The following is a 6,104-nucleotide window of genomic DNA, read 5'->3' on the forward strand; positions in this document are numbered from 1 at the left end:
TGCTAATATCAAGATTTGGGATGCCAACTCTAAGATAGCTGAGATTGTCAAGAGATATATGGGTAAAACCAGAATAAATTAGATATAAATATTTACTGATGTTTCTTGGCATCTTTTCAGGGTGGACTGAAGCTCTCCCCACCAAGCATAAAACTACAGCCATGGTGACAAAGAAGCTTTTAGAGGACACACTGCCAAGGTATGGGCTTCCTCAGATGATAGGGTCAGATAGTGGACCAAATTTTGTGTCCCAGGTAAGTCAGAGCCTAGCCAATATTCCGGAGATTGACTGAAAACTTTATTGTACATATAGACCCTAGAGTTCAGGACAGGTAGAGAGAACGAATAAAACCCTAGAAGGAACCTTAACTGAATTGACCTGAGAGACTGGCATCGACTGAGTAACTCTCTTTCCCTTTGCTCTCTACCAGGTATGAAACTCCCCTTGCCAGATGGGACTCACCCTTTTTAAAATCATGTTCGAGATACCATCCCTCATTGTTCTTAACATACAGGCAGAGGTCATCGCTGAGTTCAAGGATCGCCAATTGCTAGACAATCTCAAAGGTGTCCAATGGGCTCATAAACATGTTTGGCCCGAACTTCATATTCTCTATAAAACAGGTCCCCTTCCCCAACCCCCTAAAGATCATGGGTTTGCAGCATAAAATCACAGACCTCTTTGCAGTTGAAGATGACCCTGACCAACAGGAAGAGAACTCAGTCTCAGAACTCCCTCCCGTCTCCCACTGATGAGGACCCTATCCAAGCAGGGACACCACAAGGACAGAGTAATGACAACCCTAACCCCCTCTGAAATACAATAATAACTTCAGGAAGCCCCACAATTGGGCTTTCTAATCACCAGAGAAAGGGAGGAAGCAGAGACCAAATCTTTTGGGTTCAGACTCCATCGTAGAGAACCTGACCTAAGGTTAAACCCAAGCAAATTAACAGGTCAGTACCTAGCACCAGTTTCCAGGTTCTCCTTCCAATAAGACCTCAGGAATCCCCCTTCTCTTACCTTTTCCTCTTCTTCTCAGACTTCGTCCTCCCCCCCTTGAGTACCAGCCTGCCCTGGGGCATCAAGTCATAGCAGGACTAAGTGCATCCTTTCTCTCTGAGGCCCAACAGATTCTTTTGAATCTTCACATCCTTTGAACCTCCAGCATGAATTCTGCCTTTCAAGAAATGTTCTTGAGCCGAACTTCCCCAAAGCTAACCCTGTAATAGTCAAGGAGATAGAAATGCCACACAGTCTCCTTTATTTGATCACAGATTTTCTAATCTGTACCTAAAAGAGAGAAAGAAAGAAAGAAAGAAAGAAAGAAAGAAAGAAAGAAAGAAAGAAAGAAAAAAGGAAGGAAGGAAGGAAGGAAGAAAGGAAGGAAGAGAAAGAAGAGAGAGAGAGAGAGAGAGAGAGAGAGAGAGAGAGAGAGAGAGAGAGTATGTGTGTCATATCTATGTGTATGGTGCCTGTGTGTGTGTGTGTGCGCACATGTGGAGGTCTGAGATTAACATTGGATATCTTCTATCTGCCCTCTCCATTTTTTTTTTTTGTTTTTGTTTTTGTTTTTTGAGGCAGGGTCTCTCACTGAACTTGGAGGCTTGCTGTTTTGGCTAGGCTGGTTGACCAGCAAACCCCAAGTGTTTGCCTGTGTCCGACCCCTTTTCCTAGCTGCATCTGGGTTCTGGAACCCTGAACTCAGATCCTCATGCCTGAACAGCAAACACTTTATACTTTTAGCCATCTCTTAGCCCCTACTCTCAAATTTTCGTAGTCATTTATTGTGTATGCAAAAATGATAAATTATTATGAAGCAAACACATACAGTGACAGACACTGGAGTAAGATTTGTTTTAGAATCTCATTCTGTTTATTTAATAACCTAAATTCTATTTGTCTGTAAGTCTATCATTTATGTTGTGTATATTAATAAATTCTCTCTCTCTCTCTCTCTCTCTCTCTCTCTCTGTGTGTGTGTGTGTGTGTGTGTGTGTGTGTGGCTGTTCATGTGCATGCAGACTCCTACAGAGGACATTGGATCCCTTTGGAGCTGGAGTTACAGGTTTTACAGGCCACTTGATTTGGGTTCTGGGATCTGAACTCTGGTCCTCATGACTGAGCAGCGAATTCTTTTAGCTGATGAGCCATCTTTCCTGGATCATATTACTTTTGCAAACCAACGGCTGTCTGTGTGTGCCATCGAGATGTTATTAGTGAAGAACACAGGACTGCAGGAATATTAGCAAGAACTTTCTGCTGGATTTGCTTTTCTTGGTGAACTACAGAAATGAGACCAGTAAAAATTAAGTTTGCCTTATTTTTGAAACTATGTTACATGGCAGCATGTTTTTTTCAAAGTATTTTATTGGTACACATTAACTGTTTAAAGCAATCTGTTTCATTGTAGCATTTTTGTGTTGTAATAAACCTTGATACCCATTATCCTCTCTTACCCGTTCTGTCCCTTCCTTCATCATCCCCTGGTTTTCTGTAGTACTCACCTTTCTACATCCGTGCCTTCCCACCCAAATGACACCTGAACCAAAACATTCACCGGTTGTTTTTTTCTGAGTCTGATTGATTTCATTTAACATGATTCCCAGCTTCTTCTGTTTTCCTGCAAATGACATGGTCACAGTCTTCTTCGGGGCTAAACCATGTTATGTACATACAATGTTTTCCTTATCCATTCATCTGATGAGAGAAGCACCAGGTGAGTCCACAGCTTGGCTATGATTAACAGTGCCATGGTCAACACTGACCGGCAGCGGCTTCTACTGCTCGCTGACGTTGACTCCTTGGGTTACACACATAGCAGAGGCACAACAGGAGCATGCGGTAGTTTTATTTTTAGTTTCACGAACAACCTCCATACTCATTCCCACAGAGGCTTCATTAATTTACCTTCCCACCCATGATGTGTGAGTTCCTTCCCCTCTTCCCCTCACCCCCTCTACCCCCTCGCCCCCATGACTGGAATTTGCTGTTTTTGTTGTTTGTTTGTTTGCTTTTTGTTATCTTGATGATAACCATTCTGAGCACGACAAGATGGGATCTTGTAGAATCTCAGTGTAATTCCGGTTTGTATTTCTATTTCCCTCACAACTAAACGGGCTGGACAATTTTCATTCATCAGTTGACTCTTTGTAGCATTTTTTTTTGAGAACTTTTCAGCACAGTTGTTGATATGGTCACTGCATTCCTTGTTCCCTTGGTATTTGGTCTCTCAGTTCTTCAGAAATTCTGGATATTAATCCCTTGTCTGCTAGCTGGAGATTTTCTCACCTACTGTAGGCTGTCTCTCGATTTTGTTGGTTGTCTCCCTTACTGACAGAAGCTTCTTTTGTTAACAATCCCACTTCTCACTTCCTGCCATTATCTCCCGAGCTCTCCAAGTCGTACTGAGGAAGTCACCGCTTGTCCACACACCTACACACACTTCCCTTATATTCTCCTCTAACAGCTTCAGAGTTGCAAGCCTGCACTCTGAAGGTCCCTCCCACTCCATTTTCTGAATTGATTTCTGAACAGGGTGAGAGCAAGGGGGCTAGGTTTATTCTTCTGTGGGTGAACATCCGGCTATTCACGAATCATCTGAAAAAGAGGCTGACTGTTCTCCATTGGTTTTGGAACCTATATGAAGAAACAGATGGCCGTAGCTGCCTGGGTTTATTTCTAGGTCCCCTGTGCCAGTACACTGACCTCTGTCTGTTAGAGAGAATTTCTGCACCCATCATAGCATATGTACATAAATGCACAAATGTGTAATTTTAGTGTATTATACTTTTCACAGTCTATAGTTTGTATGACTTGAGTGAATTGCTGGTTCATGTAGGTATGTAATTTTCACGGCCTACCTTAATAAAGGTTCAACTTCCCCTCTAGGCCACCACCCACCAGAGGTAGTGGAAAAGAAAGGTTCTTAAGATACAGGGAAGTGGACCTGTTTAGAACCAATCTTCGTTGTTCTTAGTCCAGTTCCCTAGCAAACATGAAACATGAACCAGCAATCGCAGTCCAGTCTACTCAGTAGACACCACACATGAACCAGCAATCGCAGTCCAGTCTACCCAGTAGACACCACACATGAACCAGCAAGGGCAGTTCAATCTGGCTGAGTCTGAGGAAGTAGGACTCTCACAAGAAGTTCTTTGGTGAGTTTCTCTCTCTGAGGTCATCATAAGCGAAGTTCAGTGATGCAATGGAAGGTGAACCAATACAGCGGAAACAGCAAGGCAAGGCAGAGCAAGGCAAACCATTGCTAGAGCTCCCACTGTCTGTGGGGCCATATTTATTTTCCTTCTGAATATCATGCATCTTTCCACATGCTTGCAATAGCAAACATCCTCCCACCTGTGTCTGCTTTAGTAAAGCATTCTTTCACCTGTCTCCCCCAGCAAAATATCATTAAACCCCGAGTCTCCAGAAATTTCCAGTTTAAGTAGGTGTACTTATTTTAAATGTTCTGATTCTGTTATATTTTCATTACATTTTTTAAAGATTTATTTATTTATTATATATAAGTACATTGTAGGTGTCCTCAGACACACCAGAAGAGGGCATGGGATCCCATTACAGATGGTTGTGAGCCACCATGAGGTTGCTGGGGTTTGAACTCAGGACCCCTGGAAGAGCAGTCAGTGCTCTAAGCCGCAGAGCCATCTCTCTAGCCCTCATTACATTTTTTAAAAATTAAATTTGGTATCAAACTGAAAAAAAAAACCTTAATGCTGTTTTTGCCATATGACTCTACCATGTGCTTTTTTTACATCGATGTATGGCTGCTCCAACATTGCTCTTTCTTGTCAGGGTTTCTCTGGCCATTTTGGAGTCTTTCTTTGTGGTTTCATATGGATTTTAGGATAATTTTTCTCGATTCTATACTGAGTATTGTTGGGAATTTCATGGAGCTCCCACTAGATTCCAGATCATTTTCAGGAATGTGGCCATGTAACAATAGTTTTTTTGCTGATCCAAGGTGGAGGGTCCTTCCACCTTCTAGTGTCTTCTTCAATGTATTTTGGTTTTCACTGTAGGGGTTTTGCTTCCTTGGTTAGACTTATTCCTAACTATTTGATGTTTCTGAGACTAGTGCAAACAGGATTTTTTTTTTTACATAAAGTATAAATCATTTATTTTCCTTCTAATCCTTTGCTCAGTACCTAGATGGCTTTTCTTCACCCTTTGGGTTGACGATTTTCTCTAGGTTGCTGCTGCTGGTGTGATGAAGCTTAGCATAGAAGGCCCTCAGGTCCAGCACCATGGCCCTAAGCACCCCATAGGCTGCTTCATCTCACTCATGCACCAAGGCCCGGTAATCCATTACATGGGTTTCCTCGGAGGCCTTGGCTACAGCATCCCCACGCTCTGAGAAGTCCTTGGAGATGGTTGTCTGGAATGCTTCCACTTTGGTCTTGACGGCATTCACTCTCTCCAGCACCTTCTCCTGAATTGCCACCCCCAAATCATTTCCATCTTCAATCTTGGGGATCAGATGTTGGATCCTTGTGATTACCAGAACGCACTTCTCTTTGAGAGTCCAGACTTCTGGTTTAACCAAGGCAAGCAGGGCCAGAAGCTTCTCATTCCCGGGGAGGAAGCCACATTTAGGGACTTCTTTTTTCTCCTGCTTGTCTGTTTCTATCTCATCATCCTTGGGTGGAGGATCTGGGATAGGGATGTCCAGAGGAGCCCGGAGGGAAGAGAGGTCAGTCACACGGAGGGAATCCTCTTGCAAGAGCTGACTCAGGGATATGATTTTCTGTGGCAAGAAAGTGCAGAGGAAGTCATCAGCCTCCTGGAAAAGGTTTTGCCTGAAGGCATTCACCTGTTTACCGGCTTCTCCACTCCAGCGAACCCCACAAGGCTTGGCCATGCTTCCCCAGTTGCCAGCTCTCGAATCTAAGGATATTTTTCCTATTTTTTTTTCCTGGCAAGTTTATCATTGGTATCAGAAAAATAATGCCTTACGTTGATACCGTTTTCTGCTTCTTTACTGGATTTGTTTATCAGCTCTAAACATCTTCTGGTAATATATTTTCTGTACACTTAAGATTCTGTCGTCCGTAAAAATAGGTAGCTTGGTTTCTTCCTTATT

The 6,104-nt window shown here is 42.9% G+C and overlaps 1 pseudogene; it reads right to left on the minus strand.

The window, feature by feature from the left end:
- Positions 1–5,120: 5,120 nt before the first annotated feature.
- LOC116913797 lies at positions 5,121–5,882 on the minus strand (annotated as a pseudogene).
- Positions 5,883–6,104: the final 222 nt, after the last annotated feature.

This window comes from Rattus rattus, chromosome 12, assembly GCF_011064425.1.
Source record: "Rattus rattus isolate New Zealand chromosome 12, Rrattus_CSIRO_v1, whole genome shotgun sequence".
NCBI lineage: Eukaryota > Metazoa > Chordata > Mammalia > Rodentia > Muridae > Rattus > Rattus rattus.